General features: G+C 41.3%; 1 protein-coding gene across 1 annotated transcript in view; it reads left to right on the plus strand.

Moving 5' to 3' along the window:
• Nucleotides 1-5601: 5601 nt before the first annotated feature.
• The window catches only part of Rnf2 (ring finger protein 2), a 31909-nt gene continuing 15250 nt past the window's right edge, over nt 5602-22260 (plus strand). The window contains exon 1 of the mRNA XM_038349174.1: nt 5602-5762. The gene's annotated coding sequence lies outside the window, so the exon portion shown is untranslated. The remainder of the gene's footprint in view (nt 5763-22260) is intronic.

Genomic DNA, 22260 nt, shown 5'->3' on the forward strand with positions numbered 1-22260 from the left:
TGTTGTCTGTTAAATGGCCAGGATGTCAAGTTGCCTTCTGCGTTAGTTACGATTCTACTGCTGTGAGAAAACACTGTGAGCAGTGCAATTTAAAGAAAGCGTTTAGTTGAACTTACGATCCCGCAGGGCTAGAGTACACGACGGCAGAGTGAAGGCGTGGCGGCAGGAGCAGGGAGTTGAGGACTCACATCCTGCAGGGCAAGCACAGAGCAGAGAGACTTCTGAATGTGGTGTGGCTGCTGCACACGTCAACCCACAGCACAAGACCAAGCCAATCAGAATTCCAGCATGGGGACACCTGCACAAAATCAAGCCAATCAGAATGCCAGCATGGGGACACTTGCACAAAATCAAGCCAATCAGAATGCCAGTATGGGGACACCTACAAAAACCCAAGCCAACCAGAATTCCAGCATGGGTTATGGAGGGAACCACAAGCCTGGTTTACAGAGTGCCAGGACAGGTTCCAAAGCTACATAAAAAAATCCCTGTCTTGAAAAACAAAAACAAAAACAAAACAAAACAACAACAACAACAAAAAATGGAGCCGGGAGTAGTGGTGGCATGTCTTTAATCCCAGCATTTGGGAGGCAGAGGCAGGCAGACCTCAGAGAGTTTGAGGCTAGCCTGGTCTACAGAGCAAGTTCCAGGAGAACCAGGACAGCCAGAACAACAGCCAGAACACAGAGAAGAAACCCGGTCTCAAAAAACCAAACAACCAAACAGACAAAAACTTTAATTATTCTTTTGGCTTTTCAGATACATGTTAGGTCATTACTTTAATAAAATGCACTAACAGCCGGGCGGTGGTGGCGCATGCCTTTAATCCCAGCACTCGGGAGGCAGAGGCAGGCGGATCTCTGTGAGTTCGAGGCCAGCCTGGTCTACAAGAGCTAGTTCCAGGACAGGCTCCAAAGCTACAGAGAAACCCTGTCTCGAAAAACCAAAAAAAAAAAAAAATGCACTAACAGATGTTAGGCAGAAATGGTAATATCTGGGCCATGTAAAGCACCATTTCAAATCTCCAGGAGAAGGAAAAGTAGTATTGATTCAAGCTCCCCCCAAACCTGCCTCACAGGCCCATCTCATTTACCCTGTTTAACTCCTTTAAGGGGAATAGTTTGTGCATAAGAATAGCACCAATTAGTAGTTGCCTTGGGAATATAAAAAGGAACTACAAGACCAAAGGGGAGTGTTGCAAACAGAAAGTTACTATGTTAAAATACAAGAAAAACTTCACTCAGCTTTGTGGATATATATATATATATATATATATATATATTAACTGAATGGGTGATAAATGTTGAATTGCCTGCATCCTGAAGCCACTTTGAATTATAGGTTTCTTTGGACCTTTCTACAGTTTTAACTTAAGTTGATTCTTTCAGAGAAAAGATGACATATTTCACATATAACAAATAAAGATCTGGCTGAGGATATCTTCTGTTAGTACATTCCTGGGTAGTGGTTAAGCCCCAAGCTATTCCAGTCTTCTGCCTACCTTTTATTTTTAATTTTGTTTTCTTTTCTTAAGCCAAGTTTTCCAAGGAAACAAAAACAAAACCTGCTGGCTTCCCGTCAATGGATTGTTATATTTGCATTATGTCTACCTTCTTTTTTATTGTTTATTTATATTGTGCATGTGTGTGTATGTGTGCACGCACACACACACGCATAAATGCCACATGCTTGTCACAGAGAAAGTGTAGGTGTCAGAGGATAATTTTAGGGAGTTGGTTTTCTCTCTCTCTCTACCATGTGGTCTTGGGGATGGAACTTTGGTAGTAAGGCTTGGTGGAAGGCATCTTAACCTAAGTCACCTTGCTAGTTTCCTAAAATTAAACCAAACTCAGGACAGTCAGAGGAACACACACACACACACACACACACACATACATACACACACACACACACACACAGAGAGAGAGAGAGAGAGAGAGAGAGAGAGAGAGATCACGTCTCAAAAAATAAACAACAAAACCAAACAAAACAAAAGACCAAACAGGGGAGATAAACAAAATCCTTGCTATGCAAGCAATTAGGAACTGAGTTTTGATCTCCAGCACACACGTAAAAGCTGGGCAAGGTGATATCAAATCCCCCAAGCAAGCAAACAAAACAATAAGGAAGAAGTTGGAAAGTCTACATTTGACGACAGGAAACATGTGCAGAGTGTAATTTTGAAAAGCATAACTTTCAGAGAAATCACCCAAGTTATAGAGTAAAAATTTCTTGAAGTGTTTTTCATAGCAACCAGGAGCCTACAGGTGACATCACCATGGCTAACATTGTTATTGCTCACCTCTAACCGCAACTTTTCCTCCTGAACTTAGCTCAAGTATTCACTGTCCCTGTAGGTGTGTGGAATTGGGTAACTGGATGTAGATGTACGGGAATTGGTGATCTGGCAATGAAATGTGATCAGTGATCTGCACCCCTTCCAAGTTAAGGCTTTGAAAATATCTGATTATTCTTCACTTACTTTCCTTCTCTGCTGCAGAGAACGGATTACTGTGATGACTATTTTTGATTGTCAACTTGACTACATCTAGAATTAACTAAAACTAAAATGGAGAGGCACACCTGTGAGGGACTTTTGCTTAATGTGAAGAGAAAAGATGCACTCTCCGTCCCTCCCTGAGACAAGGTTTCTTCTTTGTAGCTTTGGAGCCTGTCCTGGAACTCACTCTGTAGACCAGGCTGGCCTCAAATTCACAGAGTTCCACCTGTCTCCTGCCTCCAGAGTACTGGGACTAACGGTGTGTGCCACTGCTCAGCGGAAGATCCACTTCTAACTAATCTGGATCTTTGAACTAGGAACACCCACCTTTAATTCTGGGCCACACCATCTGCCTGAAGCCTATATAAGGACGTGGAAGTAGGAAGCTCTTGCTCTTTGCCCTCTTTGCTTTGCATCGCTAGCAAATTTGTTCTTTCCCTAGCATTAGAGCCATTTCTTCAAGGATTCCTGTGTGTACCGAAGACCAGCTGAGCCATCCTACCTCGTGGATAAACATAACGATGGGGTTTCTTGGACTTTCCCTTCATCTGCAGCCTTGTTGGATTAGTTGGACCCAGCCTGTAAGTCACTCTAATAAATTCCATATATATATGTATATATGCATATATACAATATACATACATTATAAATATTATATATATATATAGAGAGAGAGAGAGAGAGAGATGAGAGAGAGAGGAGAGATTGATTCAGTCTATGAGTTCTGTTTACTCCCGAGATCCCCAACTAATACGACACATATGGCTAAGGACGATGGCGGCTCTGCGGTTGTGGTCCCTAGAGAGCCTGGCACAGGTAAATCTGATCCTCACTAAGCACCAGGGATGAGCAGGCGATGAACTTTGATGTGTTGAAGCTGAAGGTTTTAGAGATGTTTGTTACAGATGCCAGAACATAACCTTTCCTGTTTGATCCAGTCTGGGAGGATTCATGCCAAGCTTTGTTGGAGTGAAAAGATAAAATAGATGAAAGAAGGTTCAACACTAATCTGTCAGAACTACTTTCTATTAAAGGATTTTAGCCTAAGGTCTAACTTTTTTTAAATAACTTTTAATCTAAATATCACATAAGTTTTCTATTTTTAAAACAATCCTACTGTGACTAAGTATGATATTAAAATTCATCCATAAAAGTTTCTGTGCTTTCTATAAATGATCACTTTCCTCAGCATTAATGGACTTCCTTAATCTAGTCACACATCATGATTTCCAAAGCATTTGAACTAGAGCAAAAGTGTATTGGCATTTCATTTGTATTTTAATAAATGAAGTTTACCTGAAGAGAGTCAAACAGCCCCACTGGTCAGCCTTACAGACCAGTCAGTGGTAACGCACACCTTTAATCCCAGCCCTAGAGAGGAATATAAAATGGGAGGAGACAGTTTTCAGGCATGGTCTCATTCAGAGATTCCTGGAGGCAGGATCGCCATTTCCGACAGAGGTAGAGGTAAGAGTCAGTGGCTGGCTGTTTTGATTTTCTGACCTCCAGGTTGAACCCCAATTTCTTTTTCTGAGTTTTTATTATCCGTGCTTTACAAAAGTTTCTAAATTATGAACATTCTGCGGCAGAGGAGCAGAGCGTCTGTCGTTATTCTGTTTTATTCACCACCTGAGGAAAGCTTTTTCAAGTCAGAGAATTGCTAGAATGGACGAATAAACATGAAGGCTGATTTTATTTTAACTTGATCACATCTGGAATTAAGAAAAACCCAAGGAGCTGGGCACATCTGTGAAATAGTGTCTCTACTGAATCTTCTGAGGTGAGAAGACCCACCCTAAACCTGGGCCACGCCTTCTGGTGTGGAAGAACGTGCAAGTAGGAAGCTTTTGCCCTTTTTTCCGGTTTTTCCTCACTCTGACCAGAGCGGTCCTGTATCCTGCTTGTTGAGACATTACTTTGCTAATATTAAAACCTGTTTCTCTGAGATTCCAACACAGACCGAAGACCAGCATAGACATCCAGCCTCCCGGACTGAACAACTAGATTCTTGGCCTTTCATTTCGGAGATTGACTGTCACTTGGGCTAGCTTGAACCACTGCTTGTGAATCACCCTAATAAATTCCTTCTTAGTTTTCATAATACATACATTTAATATATCCATTTTACTAGTTCTGTTCCTATAGAAAACCCTGAATGATACAATAGGAAAAAATTTGAGCCACAGAAAAGAAATGCCATATAATGTTACTGGAAGCTATACGCCAGCTGCTCAGTTTCCGCCGCAGTCCCATTCTTTAGACTGCGAGTGCCTTGCCCAGCTATCATCTGTTAGTTTTGGTTATTTTTTTTCCCAAGGTTATCTTTTGAACGCAACATTTTGAGGTTAGGGAACTTTTTTGTTTCTTCTTTAGGTCAAAATTTAAATGCAGGGATTACTGAACTTCTTGTAGGCTAACTGGTTTTGTTTGGGGTAAGATGACTAGACTATTTATCCATAGCTGCTTAAGTTCTTCAAGTTCTGAAGATACTGATTTCAAAGAGCCAAGGAGGTTGATATAAAGAGCAGGTAGGGGGGTTAGGAACATGCTAACGGGAGCGCAACTATACAGTTCCAGAGTTGAAGGTCACTTTCCTTGGATCTTGGGAGTTTACTCAGCAAGGATGAAGTGTCTATTAGACTGGGATTCCAGGGGAGTCAAAGTCCAGAAAAAGTTTCTGCCGCTGAAATCCTGAGGATTTCTAGTGCTGGGATGTGTAGAGAACGAAGTCAGGGGCTAGAAGTCCAAGTCTAAAATCCTCAGCAGCGGGCGGGAAGGCGCAACCTGTGGGCCCAGGCAGGCCCGGAAAGGCTCCAGGATGGGAACCGCACACAGAACGGAGGCGCCCGAGGCAGCAGGCTCCGGCTGGGGGCTGCGCCGCGCGCTGGGGGCGCCCAGCTCGGTGTGGGCCGCGGGCGGGGGCGGGGGCCAGGATGTGGGCGTGGCCGGGCGGCGTCTGGCGGTCGGGGCCTGCACGAGGCACGCCCCCTCCCCTACGCCGGGGGCCTCCCCGCGCGGTGCACGTCCGCGTCCCGCGCCTCCCGCCTCTCGCTCGCTCCTTCCCGCCCTCCCCCGCAGCTCCGGCCGAGCCGGCTTCACCCCCCCTCCCCAGTCTCTCATGAATATTGAGCGGCCCCTGTTGTATTTCCCGAGCTCCATTGCGGAAGCCGAGGCTCGCCATATTGTGCGGCGGCGCCGGCGGTTGATCCTCGAGTCTCGCTCCGGCCGCAGCCAGCGGAGCCCCGGGCTGGGGCAGAAGCCGGTGAGCGGGGCGGGCGGGACGGCGAAGGGTGCGAGGCCGGGGGGCGGCGGCAGGCAGGGGGGACGCGGGGCTGGCTGAGGCCCGAGCGGCGGCTGGGCTGGGGGTGTGTGTGTGTGTCCGCGGGCCGCGAAGAGCCGTGAGGCGATGGCGCCGCCGCCCCCGGTCGCTCGCTCGCTCGGCCGCTCGCGGCCCGCCCGGGAGGGCTCATTGTTCGCGACCCGTGAGCACCGGGCTGGCGAAGCGTCGGGAACCCTCCCCGTGGAGCGCATCGGCGCCGCCGTCGGCTTACGGCTGCTGGGGGGCCTCACGGGCGGCTCCGGAGTGACAACGCGAACTTCCCCCCGGGTTTCCCCGCGGGACCGGGAGGTCCTCGCCGTGGGGGCGGGTCGGGTCGCGGCGCCTAGGGTCGACGACCCTCCTGCCTTTGGTACCCGGGATCGGGTGGGCCGGGGGACCCTCTCCCGGCCCCACATTCCTGGAGAGCCGCTCCCTGCTCCGGAGTATCTGTTGCTGCCCTCGGAGAGTCTCAGGCTCACCCCCGAGGTGGCGTTGGGGGAGGGGGCTGCTCGGTCTGTTCTGTGCAGCTTCGCGTTTTGAACCCGGGACGTTTGTGCCGAAATCCTTGATTCCCTGTCGACTCCCCAGCCCCGGTCCTAGTGGTTAGGATCATTTCCCTGCCACAGAAGTCGTCTTCGTACTCGCAGAGATACTGTTGGTTAAAAAATTCGGTCTTGCAAACTTTGAGGTTTATTCCGGTTATTTTGCCCACTAAAATAACCGGTTCATGTCCCCCAATCTCGTTTGGGTGTCTTTTAAGAGACTGTCGGAAGTTTGTATGCTTTGTAACGTGTTGTGAAGATGTCAGACTTAGATGCGGTGCGTGAAAAATCTTAGATGTGCATTAAGCATTTTTGAGTACTATGCGGTTCTTTTGAAATAAAAAAGGAGGCATAGTGTCAGTAATTGAAGCTGATCATTTAATTAAAAGCACCAAGAGCCGTTTGCATTAAATAATTTATTTTTCGTAGTTCCGAGATAATCAACAAGAGTGCTTAGTGGACTTGGTAGTTAATGTTTTTAATTGTTGAATATTTTAATAATTCAGATTGATAGCAACCCATTCTGTAGTCCAGGCCAGCTGGCTTCTTAACTCCATATGTAACTTAAGGCAATCCTCCTGTTTCACCTTTCCAAGTATTGAGATTACACATTCAATACCACAATTTATGTTTTGTGTCTTAAATTGAAATTTGATTCCTTGCTATAAAGAACTCAAATGGCAGCAATATTACTTCTGGATGTACCTGTTTGCCCTCTGAAGTTTGTACTTGTCATAACCAACAGGTATCGTTAAAGTCTTGATGGGACACATAACCCATTGTTTAGGAAAATTACTGAAAAGTATGTAACATTCCTTTTTCTAGGGGTACCACAGCAAATATGGCTTTTTACTTTTTCCAAGTTTTCTTTAATAGTTTCTAAATCACCTTTGTGGAATGCACATTTGACATTAGTTATAGATGGAGACTGTAGACACGCATCTGCAACCTAGTCTTCTGGAGTGGAGACAAGGGTGTTCCAGAGTTCAAGGTCATCCCTGACTACCGGAAGCCCAGCGTGGGATCTATGAGACTGCCTCAGACAACCAAGCAAGCAAAGACCAAACCTCTAAAAGGAGCTGTTAGGAAGGATAATTGGCTGGGTCCTGCTAGTCTTTGTATTTGAAAAAAAGATAATGGTCCTCAAATGTGGTGCACAGAAAGCCTCAAATTAGAACAAATCATATAACAGACAGTTCAGGCATGTAAAATACTGGGAATTTAGTGGGCTTTGTTGCCCTTGTTTATTTTATTATTTTTTTTCTGTTTATCATTCAAGACAGTGCATATGTAGAGTATATAGAAATATAGACCAAGTCAGCAAACATGTTTGAAATCTCATTAGTCTGTCACTGGTCATAGGTTTCTGATGTCAGATCTGTACTCTTTAATCTGACTTACTCAAGATTTGTGTTCATATTATGCAGTTTTGGAATAAAGGTGATGCATGCCTAATGAGTAATATATAACCAGATGTTTCAGGGACAGTTTAATTTCTATACATTAGCAAAGAAGCATAAGTCCTTCTAGCAAGAGAAATGAGTTCACATTAAAATGTACTTTAAGTGGGGCTGTAATGGCACACACCTTTAATCTCAGCACTTGGGAGGCAGGGGCAGTCAAATATCTGGGTTCAAGGCCAGCCTCGTCTGGTCTACTGAGGCTATCTAGGACAACCAGGGCTATCCAGAGGGAAAAAATACTTTGTTAAATTATGGTAATGCTTCTAGTATGATTTAAAGAGACTTCACCTCATAGTTTGAAATGACTCATTTTCTTGAATTCTGGAGAAATGAAAAATGTATCATAGTTTGGGGTGGGATCTCCTTGGATTCCTGGAAGTCCTGCTGGGGTTATAGGTCTGACCTTATAGCTACAGTGTTGGTACTTTTTGGGTCAATCAGCAGCACTTCCCTTCCACTAGCTTTACCACCAGTTATATACCAGCCCCAGTTTGAATATAGAGAGGAAGAATGCTTGAGATTGTGGACACTCTGCAAACATACAAACCTGCTATTGATTTAGATAATCATACTTTAGTTGCTTGATTTCTTGCATTCATTTGTTTGAAATTTTAGTAGTTTGTAGACCATTAACTTGCATTTGAGTAGGAGCAGTTTGAGTATAAAGGTACCTTAGCACTCAGTCCATTTTCTCTGTCTCTCTGTGTCTCTGTCTCTGTCTCTCTCTCTCTCTCTCTCTCTGGTTTTTCGAGACAGGGTTTCTCTTTAGCTTTGGAGCCTGTCCTGGAACTTGCTCTGTAGATCCGACTGGCCTCGAATTCACAGAGATCCTCCTGCCTCTGCCTCCCGAGTGCTGGGATTAAAAGCATGTGCCACCACTCCCGACCAGTCCGTTTTCTAAAGGTCCTTATTCCCAGCATTCATAAGTGCCCAACTTGTTGCCTAGGCCACATAGATTCCAGGATAGCTAAGAATGGGACCTAACAAGTTTGTAGATGACAACATCTTGTCACAATGTCAAAAGGTTGAACACTCAGGTGGATGTAATGGTGCATGCCTTTAATTCCAGCACTTAAGCAGTCTCTGAGTTCCAGGCCAGCCTGGACTAATAGTGAGACCCAGTCTCCCAAGGACACTCCTGGATCTGGAGTCTGTGGGTCTTTGTTAGTTCATATGTGGTGTGTGCAGGGGGAGTATAGTTTGGTTTCACATAGATGTTTTGAATTTGTAATGAGACCTATGGTATTTAATTAGAAACTAGCTGTACTTTTGTTCACAGGCAGTAGCTAGCTAGATACTGAGTCCTTGACTAGTCCATGCTAAGAAGGTGGGTGGTCCCTTACCGGTTTTGTTCTGAGTAGAGAAACTCCACTAGAATTCTTTTTAAAAGCTTTGTGGGTATTTGGCAGCTAAGTGGATGGGTATGATGGGTAGGTAGTTTGTCCGATTAGATGTTGAGCCACTTTGTGCCTCCAGCAGTTCCAAAGAAAGATTCCTGTGTCTTCACACGTTGAGAATGAATTGCTTCTACATAGCTGCCATTTGTTAAAATTTTAAAAGTTAGTTTATGTGTATTAAATAGTGAGAAATAGCTTTAAAAGTTACCTTTAGTTGAAATATTTAGTGAAGGCATGCTAATAAAGTGGTAAGTAGCAGGCATATTAAAAAATGTCTTAGGGGCTTCTCTTGTTTGCTTTTAACGTTGTGTTGCTAAGGGGCTCTTTTGAAAGAAGCTTTTGCGACAATGTCTCACTATGTATCCCTGGCTGGCCCGGAACTCCCAGAGATCCATTTGCGTTTTCCTCCTGAGTGCTGGGAATGAAGGGCTGGGCCACCATGCCCATGCTAGTGGTGGAGTTTTGTTTGTTTTTTTTTTTTTTTTAAGAGAGATGGGCAGGGCCCATTTATTTATTTATTTATTTATTTATTTATCTATCTATCTATCTATCTATCTATCTATCTATCTATCTATCTATCTATCTATCTATTTATTTATTTATTTTGTATGCAATATTCTGTCTACATGTAAGCCTGTAGGCCAGAAGAGGGCACTAGACCTCATAACAGATGGTTGTGAGCCACACCATGTGATTGCTGGGAATTGAACTCAGGACCTTAGGAAGAGCAGGCAATGCTCTTATCCACTGAGCCATCTCTCCAGCCCCTCCCCTTTTTGTTTTTTGTTTCTTTAAATAAAGATATTAGAATTCAAAGTCAATGTGTAAAATGTAAAAATTATGCTGGGAGCCAGGAGCAGCATAGTTAAGCAGTGGGGATTGTGTTTAGTGTGTGTAGAACCCAGATTTAATCTCAGCACCGAGAAAACCAGCTTGAAAGTGAGTGTTAAGTTCAGGCTTGCGGTAGTGCTGGATCGAATCATTAGTTCTTTCCTTGAATGATATGGGGCATATCTGGACCAGATTGGCAGCAAAAAGAAACCAAACAAAACCCCCACATGTAGCAGCCTTTCCTCTCACTTAGACTGAGAACAGTGGAGTGTAGATCAGCTCCCACGTGTCAGCTCTCTGACTGTGCTGTACTGAAGAACGGAGTATGTTGGAACTATCCTCACTATTTGTTTGTTTTTTATTCCAAAACTGGATGGCTTAGATTACAAACAAAAGTTCAGTGACTTTTTTGCTTCTCCTTAACAGAAACAAATGACTGATTTCAAGTTAGCCTTTTTAAAATGGATTTTATAAAATAATCTCAAATTTATTGAGGCAGCAAGGTATCTCAGATGACAGCAGTTAGTCACTGGGTCTAGAGGACTAGAGAAATGGCTCAGCAGTTAAGATCACTGGCTTTTCTTCCAGAAGACCACAGTTGGATTTGGACTCCCAGATTCACAGGGTGGATCATAACAAGGTGTAGCTCCAATCCCAGCAGATTTGATGCTCCTTCCGGCTTCTGCCAGCACTATATGCATATATACACATACATGCAGGGAAAACATCCCATCTACATATACTAAGTCCCAGTAAAGAAAACTAGCTTCAGTAAGAACAACATTTTTATGTTAGGAAGTTGGTTAGATGGTTATAAAAGTGAAGGAAATGTTAATAGCAGTTAAGCCTTATGAGGTTTAAGAAAAGGGTCCATGAAGCTAGATTTTTGTAGAGGTCATCTGTTTACAGAAAAATGTGTGATGGCTGGCTCTGGAAGTACCAAAGGATGCAGGAGACTAGAGCCAGTTTCTGCCACCGCGGCCAGGGGCGGACTACAGTTTCAACTTAACTGCATCCTTTTTTCCTATCATCATTCTCCTATCTTTAGTAGCAAAACTTAGCAGAAACCCTCCTGACAGAAGAACCATGAAATTTGGGTGAAGAATTTTACTCTGTCTCTATACACTGGTTTAGGAGGGTTGTTTAGAATTGACAGTGAATAAAAGACCCGCACAATGGCACATGATAAAATACAGTAATTTTAATAGGAAACCCTGCCTTATCTTCCCTTTCAAAAAACATTCATCATTTTCTGTTGTGCCAGACTATTTTGCTAGGAATTAGAAATAGAAAAATACATTAAAGGGCTCTGTCCTTAAGGGGACTTGACAAACCACTGTACGGTGTGTTAAATGCAGTAACAGATGAGTGATGTTTTGGGAGCCCAAAGGACGTAGCAGCCAGCTTTCTAGTCCTCTGCTTAGCTAAGCTTAATGACTAGCATTTTTTTATCCTATGTTCAGATCAAATTCACCTTTATTTTCTTTGTGTCTGTTGCCTCGTATGAAAGCTGTTTTGGTGAGCAATCTCAGTTTTGTCATGTAATTAAGTATTTTGTACCTTATCCATTGAAATTGTAAAAACTTTTGTTTCCTTGTACTTTAAGTCTTGTACTGTGTATGTAGGTGTTTCCAGGATTTTTTAGTGGATAATGGGAATAAGCTGTTGCAGACATGTTTCCTCCTTCCTAGACCATTCAAGAATAGTTAGTTTTTCTGGATGTAAGAGTTCACTTTAGTTTATTGAAAACAGTTATAGCATCAGCAAATGATAGAAAAGCAACTTTAGAGTTCTGATTTTAGAACTAGGAAATATTTTTTAATGCCCCCCCCAAAGACTTTTTACTCTTTCTTAATGCTATTTCTGAAAGAGAAAACAAGTTCCTTGTTTGATTTGACAGATTTTTATCAATTCTCCCTTCTTCCCTCATTGTATTGGTGACTATTACTAGTTAGCTATTTTGAAATGTGTAGATCCTATATAGTACTTTGCTTTGATTTTTCCGCTGGTTTCTTCCACCACACACATACCATATTGATTTAAAACTAATTGTTTATTTTTTAAAATACGTATATCTCCATTTCGGTAATTGCATTAAACTCTTACTATTTACACTGTTTTCTTTGCAGAATTTAATTTAGCACATGAGGACTGTCTTGGAACTCAGCCAGATGTCTTCTAGAAGGCTTACTATATATTACTGAAAGGGTAGTGTGTGTAGTAGAAGGGAGCTTCAAAGTTGGCAGTAAAAAACTTGATTTGTAGGGCTAGGGTTCCAGCTCAGGGTAGTGCTCACCTCCTTTGCCTAAGGCCCTAGGCTCAACCCAGCCAACTCTTAGAAAAGGCGGTGAAGGGAGAGGCTTGCTTACTTGGTTTCTAGGTCTGACTCCAACTACAAGCAGATCTTGGGTGTTCTGAGTGTTTGTGTATTCATGTGTCTATATGCCAGTCCATTTAACCTGATGAATTATTTGTAAAGATGATAAGAGGTTAAATGACTTAAAAAAAAGTTAACAAAGCCAATTGTAAGCAGGAATGTATGTGAAGAAGGAAAAAGAGATCCATTTATCTGTGGCTTACACCCTATCCTGGTGATAACTTTGACTAAAGTTTATTTTATTTATTTTTTGTTTTGTTTTTTGAAACAAGGTTTCTCTGTAGTTTTGGAGCCTGTCCTGGAACTTGCTGTGTAGACCAGGCTGGCCTCGAACTCACAGAGGTCCACCTGCCTCTCCCTGGCAAGGGCTGGGATTAAAGGCAATGACTGAAGGTTAAATTTCCATATTTGATAGACAGTTGTAAGGACTGAACAGGAAGGGGAGGAATTGTAGATATACTGTGTTGATAATGCTTTTTTTTCTCAGAGGTGAGGGTTCATCAGATTCTTAGTGGGAGCTACAGACAAAACATTAAGAATGATGGATTTGCAAGATTTTTTGTTAAGAAGTGGAGGGAGATAGTGGTGATTTCAACACCCAGGAATGCTGAGGCAGGAATAGCTTCAGTTTCAACCACCATTATCCCTGGCCCCCTCCCAAGTTGAAGAATGAAAACTATAGTGTCCTGAAGACCATGCTACTGGGTTAATGAAGCCTTTTTCTTCCTTTGATTGTCCAGAAGTAGTAGAATCACCTTGCTTTTTGTCTTTTAAGTGGTCTCACCAAATTGCTCAGACTTCTTTTGAGCTCACTTCAGCCTGAGGACTGGGATTACAGGTCTGTCCAGTTTTGTTTATGAATTTTTTTTAAAGATTTACTTTTATTCTGTGTGTATGATTGCTTTTGCCTACATGTAGATATGTGTACCATGTGCATGCCGAGGACTTAGGGAACTGGGGTTGGTTGTGAGCTACTTGTGGGTTCTTCACTTCTGAGCTATTGTTTAAGCTCCCATAAATTATGGTATATTGTGTATAGTTTTCTCTTAGTTTTGTTTGTTTATGGTTTGTTAGTTTTTAAGAAGGAGCTTCACTATGTACCCCTGGGTTCTGGCTGTCCTGGAACTCTGTAGAGCAGGCTGGCCTTGAATTCACAGAGAGTCACCTCCCTCTTGGTGCTGGCCTTAAAGGTGTGCATCACCACACCAGATTTAACTCTTGTCAAGATCACAAAACTTCTCTGGCAGTGGTGGCTCACTTGGTGAACCATCTGAGCATTTGGGAGGCAGAGGGAGGCGGATCTCTGAGTTTGAGGCCAACATGGTCTACAGAGCAAATTCTAGGACAGCCACAGCAGTTATACAGAGAAACTCTTTCTAAAGAGGGAGAGGGATTGCAAAATGTCTCTGGCCAATCTGGATTACCTAGTAAAATTCTTTGTTAAAAAATTAAAGTAGAAGGGAAAAAAAGTTTATAAAAGCCTGGCCTGGAGCTGTTAGTCATTGGGAGGTCTCTTGCCTAATGTGCATCAGGGTTCTGTCCCTGTAGCAGCACCAACACATGCCTAATTGATTAAACAGCTTTGCTTTAGTAGGTAGGCATCGCAAAGTATAAACTTATATACGTGATACACGTACACTAATGGAACTTCTTCCATTATTTCCATATTACTTTAAGACAGCAATTCTCAACCTTTGGGTCGCATATCATAAATCCTGCATGTCAGATATTGCCATTCATAACAGTAGCAAAATTACAGTTAGGAAGTAGCAATGAAATAATTTTATGGTTGGAGGTTACCACATGTAAGAAACTGTATTAAAGGTCACAGCCTTAGGAAAAAGGTTTGAAACATCATTTCATAGACGTTTAGACCTATGTATTCGTTTACTTAAAGTCACAATTTCAGTTTACCAACCGGGAGAATTTTTTTTCCTGCTTTTGTGAGCTTTGATAAACCTCAGATTTTTGGACTTTTGTTCTTAACTGTTTTGGTTTCTTTCTTTCTTTTTTTTTTTTTTTTTTTTTTTTTTGGTTTTTCGAGACAGGGTTTCTCTGTGGCTTTGGAGCCTGTCCTGGAACTAGCTCTTGTAGACCAGGCTGGCCTCGAACTCACAGAGATCCGCCTGCCTCTGCCTCCCGAGTGCTGGGATTAAAGGCGTGCGCCACCACCGCCCGGCTTTGGTTTCTTTTTTATGCTTTCTCTTATAAGCATGTGGGTTTTATCTGGCCTTTCCAACTTGGAGCTCCTTCTGCTGAATGAACGTTGTTGCTATTTTGAGACAGGATCACAATCAGTAGTTCATGTTGGCCTGGAACTTGTGTAGCCCAGGCTGCCTCAAACTCAAGATCCTTGTTATTTTTAGTGACTTTTTTAAAGAATCCCTTCTTGCAACAAATATTTATGCTAATGATATTGTTGCCATGGTAGTCGTGTTGGGTGTGGTGGTTAGGACAAGGACTGAATCATGCCTCTGAAGTTTACGGTGAGACGAGTGAGTCCTTTATGTTATGTTATGTTATTAAGCATTTATTTCTTATTTATTAAGTGAAGACAGTAATTGTATTTACTTCATGAAACTCAGAATTTAATGGGATTTCAGATAAAGTGGTAAGCAGTGTAAATAAATATTACCTAATAACAATTGCCTATAACCCACGTTGACTTCTGAAATTTAGATCCTTTTGACTCAGACTCCTGAGTGCAGGGATTACAGGCCATATTTGGTTTACTTAGTAGCAGCATTATTCCCTAGACTGAGAGTAAGATATTAAAAATCGTACTTTTCTCTTTCCTAAAGGGCTATTTTTCCCTTTAGGTTTTTTTTTTTTTTTTTTTTTTTTTTTTTTAATTCAAGGAGTTTTTTAGGTTACATTGTTGTTGGTTTTTCAAGATAGGGTTTGAGGTCCAGTCAGACTCAGAGGTCTACTTCCTCCTGCCCTCACAAGTGCTGGTATTAAAGGCATGAACCACCATGCCTGGCTTCGGTTATTCTCTTGTTACAAATACAACTTTCTACAAGCAACTTCATCTTTATTTAGCCCAGGTTGGCCTTGAATTTATATGTAGCTAGAGCTGCTCTTAAACTCCTTTTCCTCCTTCCCCTCCTTTCCCTGCTCTTTGATTGTAGGTCTGAACCACAATGCTTGGCTTCTGAGTGTAGATTAATGTGTTGTTTGCTTCTTTTGGCTTGCTTTGGAAAGAAAAGGTGGACGATAAAGGTTGTAATAATGGTTAGGGTATTGAAGCTGAACAAGGTTGTTAAAAGTATATTCATTATATCAGCTTAGGAGAATGAGGCAAATTCTGTTCCTTAGAGCATTAAAAATGCTTCTGAGGCTACTTAATATAAATTTATAAATAAGGAAACTGGATCTTCAGTTAAAGTGTTTAGCCTTAGTTCACCTAGAATTGAAGCTGGGCTCTTTCCATTAGCATGGAAAGTTTGTCCTTGCTCCTATTTCAGTAACCAATATTCCTGTTATCAGATTGTCTCCACCTTGTGGCAGCAGTATTTTACAAAGCTGAAAACTGCTTTTGAGGGAGAGGGAGGAGAGGTGGTTTTTATTAGCATTTGTCTAATGTTTAGTGTGAGTGAACCCTCTTTTTGTTTATTATTATTGTATGTCTTTGGAGAAATATCTGTATATCAGTTATTTGCCTATTTTTAAAAAATAGCTATTCATTTTATTGCTTTTAGTTTTTGTTCTTTAATGTATCCTGTATCCTAGACGTTAATCCCTTACTTACTAGATACTTTCCAAATATTTTCTTACATTTTGTAGGCTACTTTTTCTTTAATTCTTTACAGTATTCTGTGATTTTGATACCCCACAGTATTGCAGAATCCAGTGTCAGAGATACAGTTTGTCCAGCATCATTTGTCTGCATGTGGGTACCTGATTCTTTTCAGTATTTGTTGAAAAGATTCATTTCTCCCTTGCCTATTTGAATAATCTTGGCTCCAAGGCTGTGAGCTATTTCTCCAACCCACATCATTTTGAGAAATGTAGTTTCATGCTAAATTTTAAACAAATTCTTTTTTTTCCTTTCTCAACTTTATATTGATTATTCTAGGTTTCTTGAGATTCTGTATGAATTTTGAGGTGGGCTTTTATGATTCTTTTTAATGATGTTTTTGATTTATTCATTATATTTATGTGTATGTGTGTGAGCCTTCATGCAGGTGCTCTTTGAGGCCAGATGGTGTCAGATCCCTTGGAATTAGTGGTATAGGTGGTTGTGAGCTGCCTGATGGTTCTGGGTACTGAGGGCTCCCAGAGCCGTGAGCACTCTTGATTGCTAAGCCATCTCTTCAGTCCTGAGCTTTGTGATTATCTATCTATCTATCTATCTATCTATCTATCTATCTATCTATCTATCTATCTATCTGTTTATGTGTTTATTTTGGAGGGGAAGGTACTCACTGAGGTCTTGAAAGATTGCATTGTATAGTGCCAGGGAATGGAGGCACACATCTTTAGTCCCAGGACTCGGGAGGAAGAAGCAGAGGATCTATCTCTGTTAATTCAAGGCCATCCTGGGCTACCTGAGATTGAATCTCTCTAAAAGAGAAACAGCTCACACAAAAGTGATCCCGGCACTTGGGATCCCAGCACTAGGGAGGTGGAGACAGGAGTGCTATGACTGGGCAGAGAGAAGATAGGCTTGAGGAGACGGGAGATCATTGCAGTCTGACTAGTCAGTCTGAGGACTTTAGTCTGAGGATTTGGTCAAGGTAAAAGGTCATTTTAGTGACTGGCTGCATTAATCTCTCAGCTTTCACCCCCTAATATTGACTCTGGGTTTTATTAAGAACATTTAGAATTCATGCTACAGTGTTTTGTTTGTTTGTTTTTTGAGACAGGGTTTTTCTATGTAGCTCTGGCTGTCTTAGATCTTGCTCTGTAGATCAGGCTGACCTCAAACTCAGAGATCCACCTGTCTATGCTTCTTGAGTGCTGGGATTAAAGGTGTGCGCCACCACCACCTGGCTATACTTTATTATTTTTCGAGACAGGGTTTCTCTGTAGTTTTGGAGCCTGTCCTGGAACTAGTTCTTGTAGACCAGGTTGGCCTCGAACTCACAGAAATCTATTTGCCTCTGCCTCCCGAATGTTGGGATTAAAAGTATGCATTACCACCGCCTGGCTTACACTTTTTAAAAATTTTTTTTTTTTAGTGATTTTGAAAGTATAGATTTTGTTAGTGTTGCTTAAATTTATTTCTGAGTAATGCATCATTTAAAATTGGAAAATGAAATGGGTCATTGGGTAATATTTGTTACTGTGAACATCAGTGTACCTATGCATTAAAATGTCTCCGATGTCCCTAAGTGATATTTTGTAATGTATCTTTGTGTCTGTGTTTCACTGCTGACTGGAATATAGTTTTCTGGTAGAAGACTATTATTTTTCTGTGCTTAAAATTCAACCCAGGGCCTTCTATTTGCTTGGCAAGTGCCCTGGATTATTGTGCATGTGTGTATGTGACTGTAATTGGAATTGTTTTATTTCCTTTTCATGCCATTTATTCTTAGTGTTTTGAATTTCTGTTCTACTGATTTATTATTATTTTCTTCTTCATTTCCTACATGGTATATATTTTAACCATCCTTGGTTTTCCCCTATCCAGGTGATTGTTGCTAATAGCTCTAATAACATCATTTTTGTCTACTGGAATGTTAATGTTGAAGTGTTTTGATTAGGATTTCTACCTTTCTTAAATTGTCTTCTACTTTTGCCAGAGGTGTTCGTTTTGTTTTGTCTAAACTGCCAGTCTCACCACATTATGTGCTACGGATCTTTCTTACATGTAGGTTCTCTTAAAGTGCTCTGGTTTACATTTTCAACTTTGCTACCTGCTATTCTCCCTACCTCTTTTTTTTTCTTTTGTCTTTTTTTGGTTTTTCGAGACAGGGTTTCTCTGCAGCTTTTTTAGAGCCTGTCCTGGAACTAGCTCTTGTAGACCAGGCTGGCCTCGAACTCACAGAGATCCGCCTGCTTCTGCCTCCCGAGTGCTGGGATTAAAGGCGTGCGCCACCACCGCCCGGCTCTCCCTACCTCTTTTGATACGGTTCCTTTCCTTTTCTGTGTTTGCAGTAAGGTTGTTTTCAAACTCCTGATTTTCCTGCCTCAGCCTCACACACACTGGGATGGAAACAGTTCACTGTCATGCTGAGCTCTTGGCTCAGTTCATAATGAATGCCCTGGTATGGCCCACCTTGTCAGGTGCTGCTTTTATTTTTGTCCTCTGGCCTTTCTCTCCTCACTTAGTTACTTAGTTACCCTTCTCCAAGGAGGACTCCTTTCCTCTTGGGAGCTTTGTCAGATTTTTTTCCTCCGGTAATTTGTGCCCTTATGTTATTTATCAAATTGTGTGAAAGCATACATTGGGGTTGTCCTGTCTGTTAGCCAGTAAGTAGACTATTGGAGCTTGTCATTTCCTATCACAGTGTAAGCCTCTACTGAACTCACCGTTCTTTATTATGACTCTGCTAAAAATATGATTGGGTAAAGAGACCAAAAGAAAATTAGATTGCAACTGAGATAGCTAGTACTGACCATTGCAGGACCATTGTAGGTGTATCATGAAACCACAGAGAAAGACAGAAGTGAGCCATCAGTAAAGTATCTTTGTATAGAGGCTTAGCATTAGAGGAGATGAGATAGGATGGCAGAAGAGTGGGTTACTCTATAAAGACTGCCACATTGTGTAGGTCTACATTTTAAATGAAACTTCCAAAGTCTTTATTTTTTATTATTACTTATTTTCCTTTTAACAGATAACATTAAAGGGTCTACCAGTACTCTGAAAACAGGCTGGGTGATGGAGGTACACACCTTTAATCCCAGCACTCAGGAGTCTGATATCTGCGCTTGAGGCCAGCTTGGTCTACAGAGTGAGTTCCAGGACAGCCAAGGTTACATAAAGAAACCCTGTCTTGGGAAAAACAAAGAAAAAGACAACTTAATACTGGATAATAAAGATTTGAAAAGTCAGTCTGAATACTTTCTTCTCTGTGTTCCATAATGTGTAAAAGAAATACAATAGCTGGGCGGTGGTGGCACACGCCTTTAATACCAGCACTCGGGAGGCAGAGGCAGGCGGATCTCTGAGTTCGAGACCAGCCAGGACAGGCTCTAAAGCTGCAGAGAAAACCTGTCTCGAAAAAAAAAAAAAAACCAAAAAACAAAACAAAAAAAAAGAAATACAATAATTAGGAATTAATGATACTGCTTAAGAAGTACAGCTAATGCAGTAGTAGTTCAGGTGAATGTTCCAGGTGTTAAGTACAATAAGCTTTTCAATAGAGAAGTGAAGAGTACCTTCTTTGTCTTTAGGAGTCTGCAGAGATTGGTGTCTGGCTTTAGATTACAAAGTGCTGAAGGTTGTATCTATGAGTGACAGTCACTGTAGGCAGGGTTATGATAGCGGTTGGATTGCTTACTTGGAAATTCTTATTCCCTGTGTAAATTTCTAAAACCTATCTGTATCTTGTAAGCAAACATTACTTTAATTAAGGAAGAAATTGCTCATTTGCATGTTATAAAATACAATGGAAGAAGTAAAGGAAAAATTTAGAGATGGGAGAATGGATTTGAAGTGATCTTTATCCTTCTCTATTCAGGAAGAAGGACACTAACCATGGAATAAAAATGATGAATGTCTTGTTAAAAATAGAGGAAGTTCTATTTTATTGTGTAGTACTTAAGAGAGTATATCTCAGATTATTGAAGGAAACTGTTATGGAGGAAAATGGGATAATGTAGAAATTATATTTCCTGTTGTCTATTTCATAGTACAAAGCTAAAGAAAAGTAAATCTTATGCTGGATAGTTTTAAGTGCTATTAGTAGAGAATCAGTTATATCATTGGTGTGTTAGTTTTCACAGGTGTTATGACTGAAAAATAAACCCCAAGTATATACATATTACATTCTCTGAAAGATATGTTACTTTGCTCAGAAAGAAGGCCTTTGCATATATAATAAAATTAATAATTTTGAAACAGTGGGCCTGGGAATGTCAGTACATGTTCTTATAAGAATGGGCCGCTGAACAGAAGCAGAAAGAAGAAAGAGCAACAGAGGAGAAAGCAATGTGACCACAGAAACCAAGGTTGAAATGATGTGGCCACATACCAAGGAATGCATTTACCCAAAGTTAAAAGCAGTAGCAGATACTTCCATCAAAGCCCCACCTACCTCCTGATGGGCTTCATGCAACCCAAGATAGATATGAATGGGCCAATACAAAATCAGAGATTTAGAGGTACAAATTTTAAAACTCAATTCTGTTCTCCAGTGTGACTTTTGTAAGTGGCAGTTATAGGCAGAGACTGCTTTTAACATTTCCTGGCCTCTCAGACATGAATAATCAATCACACAGAAACTATATTAATTACAACAGTGTTTGGCCAATGACTGTAGCGTATTCCTAGCTAGCTCTTACATCTTAAATGAATCAATTTCTATCAATCTGTGTATTGCCATGAGGCTTTGGCTTACCGGTAAGGTTCCTAGGGTTCTGGTGTGTCCTCCTTCGGCAGCTACATGGCGTCATCCTGACTCCACTTAGTTTCTCTCTATATCTCTATTTGGATTTCCTGCCTGACTTTGCTCTGCTAAGCCATTGGCCAAAACAGCTTTATTCATTAACCAATGGTAATAAAACATATTCATAGCATACGGGGGGGGGGGATCCCACATCAGACATTGTCAAAAAGATAATCGTTCTTATGAGAAAGAGTAGCCCTGCCAACACCTTGGTTTGTAGAACTTCTGGCTTCCAGACCTATGTATATGAGAATAAATTAATGTCTTAAAGCACTAAATGTGTAATAATGTTTTACAACAGCAGTCATTCTTCCAAGTATAAACGAACATTTTTAAATAACCTCGTTTACTCGGGGTCTTTCTGTTTTAAAGGAAGTGTGATTTATTGCTTACCTACTGAACTATAGTTTTATTTCAGGTGCTGTAAATAGATTTCACAATTTAAGCACCTGATAAACATTTGTAGGCATAGAATACTTGAGAATTTAGCTCAGAATAGAATATAGTTTCTTTTTTGGTTTTTCGAAACAGGGTTTCTCTGTAGCTTTGAAGGCTGTCCTGGAACTAGCTCTTAAAAAAAATATTTATTTATTATGTATACAATATTCTGTCTGTGTGTAAGCCTGCAGGTCAGAGGAGGGCACCAGACCCTATTACAGATGGTTGTGAGCCACCATGTGGTTGCTGGGAATTGAACTCAGGACCTTTGGAAGAGCAGGCAATGCTCTTAACCTCTGAGCCATCTCTCCAGCCCTGGAACTAGGTCTTGTAGACTAGGCTGACCTCGAACTCACAGAGATCTACCTGCATCTGCCTCCTGAGTGCTGAGATTAGAGGCGTGCGCCACCACCGCCCAGCAAGTTTCTTTTAAAAATACTTTATTCAGTGTGGAAGCTCCGTTGTGTCTACATATTCTCCCTGCTCTAGTGAGAATACAATATCAGCTTTTGCCTTTGCACCTGCTATTTTATATGAAGTCTTTCACCTTTGTTGTAGAAGTATATGCTTGAGGCTCTTATCACAGAACTGAGTTATCTATTTACTCTCTCAGCAAGAGGCAGGGTCTCCCTCAGGCTGGTTTATTTAGAATGTAACTAAAAGTTAAAGGTTATATGGTTTCTCTGTGCTGTTAGCCTAGTGTCCATTCTGTTGGGCAACAATGTACCATATATATATATATATATATATATATATATATATATATATATATATTTCTAATGTTCCTAAAAGATTGAGTTTGGAGGTTGAAACATTAACCCAAGAAACATTTTAG

This window comes from Arvicola amphibius, chromosome 12 (genome assembly GCF_903992535.2).
Source record: "Arvicola amphibius chromosome 12, mArvAmp1.2, whole genome shotgun sequence".
Taxonomy (NCBI): Eukaryota; Metazoa; Chordata; class Mammalia; order Rodentia; family Cricetidae; genus Arvicola; species Arvicola amphibius.